This window comes from Pteropus alecto, unplaced genomic scaffold (assembly GCF_000325575.1).
Source record: "Pteropus alecto unplaced genomic scaffold, ASM32557v1 scaffold511, whole genome shotgun sequence".
In the NCBI taxonomy this organism is placed as follows: Eukaryota; Metazoa; Chordata; class Mammalia; order Chiroptera; family Pteropodidae; genus Pteropus; species Pteropus alecto.
The window spans coordinates 129,020-131,095 of NW_006431911.1; the positions used below are offsets into that span (position 1 = coordinate 129,020).

Here is a 2,076-nt window from a genome sequence, read left to right on the forward strand (position 1 = left end):
TGCTGAATCCCCCAAATTGCAGATGAGAGTCAAAACAATAACTGTTTTAAGCCATGAAGTATCTGGGGGTGATCTGTTACACAACAAGAGATAACCAGAACTTTGCGTCTTATAGCAGAGTAATGACTCTGGGGGCAGGTTAACAAACCAGGGTAAAATATTACGAGACATTCAGATACCATCATCAGTGGCGTCATAGGACGTCATCGTGGCATCTCAGTGGACTACAGTAAAGCCGGGGCAGACACGTCCCTCATATCTGAAATGATTTAGAGTTGAGAAGGTAAAATCAGGAGGCTGTGTCCGATTAAGAAGTGTTTGAAGAAAGCGGAATGGAAGGAGTGATGACCAAGAGACAGCAAATCAGATTTCTGGTCCTGGCTCGGTAAGAGATTCAGGAAGGGGCCTCTTACACGATTTGAATCACTTCTCTCTCCCTTTTGCCGTTCTGGTTCTGGTCCCCAGGCACACACGGTAAAAAGTGGACCACTAGCACAGTACCTGGTACAGAGCGGACTGTTGGTAAAAATCACCCTCTGGATCTACGTGGTTCATGGGAAAGAGAAAAGTCGAGAAGTTAATCTTTTAGAGTCTAGATAGTAAAGGCAAAAAAAGTAACTGTACAAACAACTCCGAGACTTCACGTAGAGTGATTTTTGAGACCTCAAGATTTCTAATTATCGAGTGGTAGTTATAAAACACTCAAATCAGATAAAATTGAGTGTGCTTTAATACTTCAAAGTCTGAGTTTCACCCCCAAAGTACAGTACTTTCAGCAGAAATCCAACACTGATTTTTTGGGGGGCTTCTGATCTACACTAACCAGGTCGCCCCCACAGCAAAGGATCGGGCTGCACCCAGATAACATGGAAAGGACACCACATTTGCTTTCAAAGTCCACTTCCTCTGGAAATGTCTCCTTTATTTATATGACACCAGCTCCTGAACAAAACCCATTATCACATTCTTCTGTTCTTAAAGCTACTGAAACTTCAACGGGACTGGCAAAATATAGCAACATTCAAACCTCAGCTGTACTATCTTTCTCCAGAGCCCGTGACATCCCCGTGGACGTCTGTATTCAACTCTGCAAAGAATTCTTTACCCGAAGGAGTCCCGGCATTAATACCACCTGGTACTCAGTCACAAATGTTTCTCCACTTACATTATCACCAAGGCCATGTAGTTGTAATTTCCCACCTGGAAGAAGGTACTCCCACCTCCTAAAAAGCTGACAACCACCACGACCTTCCCCACAGGTGTAACACCTCAGTATCTAGTAAATTTTTGCCTGACCCAAGGTCATCAAGATTTTCTCCCGTGTTTTCACCTAGAAAGTTTTAGTTCTAGGTTTTACATTTAGGTCTATGATCCATTTCAAGTTAAATCTGAAATGGTGGGGAGCATGGATGGAATTTTTTATTTTTTTGCAGCTGGCACCAAAATAATGCATCACTTGTTGAAATGCTTAAGTAGATCTTGGGGAAAAATATAAAAATGACCAGTAACCCTGTACGGTGCTAGACATTTAAGGAAGGGGAGAAATGACATCAACTTGAAATTAGTCAAAGAGCTGTGAGGATTCGGGCAGGTAGAAAAAGGAGCCTCTAGCTCACTGAGACACGGTGGCACTTACACTCCAGCCATGGCCTGGCTGCTGGACACCGTAGAGTCCCAGAACTACGAAGGAGCTGGAAGTTCGTCATCTTTGAGGCAAAAGAATTAGAGAAAGTGCAGCTGAATCCAGCACGTGCGCCGCGCAGTTCCCACGCTCTTTAAACCCTTTGCACAGCCACACCTTCTGGTTAACCCAGGGGTTTGTTTGCATCCTGGCTGCTCAGAAGAGTCATCTGGTCATCTGGGAGCTTTTACCACGCACCTCCCCCAGCCCGTGAGCTCGGACACCGCGCGGGGCAGGGCGGGGAAGCACCATTTTCAACCGCCGCAGGTGAATCCAGTGCGCAGCCGGGGGCGTGGGCGGAACCCTACAGAGCACGCGGGGTTTGAGATCAGCCTGGCAGACACGCGAAACCGGGGCGAAGACACCCAGGGCGGCCCTCCCCGCGTGCCCTGCAC

At 46.8% G+C, this 2,076-nt stretch overlaps 1 protein-coding gene across 1 annotated transcript in view; it reads right to left on the minus strand.

Moving 5' to 3' along the window:
* The window catches only part of PRPS2 (phosphoribosyl pyrophosphate synthetase 2), a 26,639-nt gene that overhangs the window by 24,150 nt on the left and 413 nt on the right, over nt 1-2,076 (minus strand). The gene's annotated exons all lie outside the window — the stretch shown is intronic.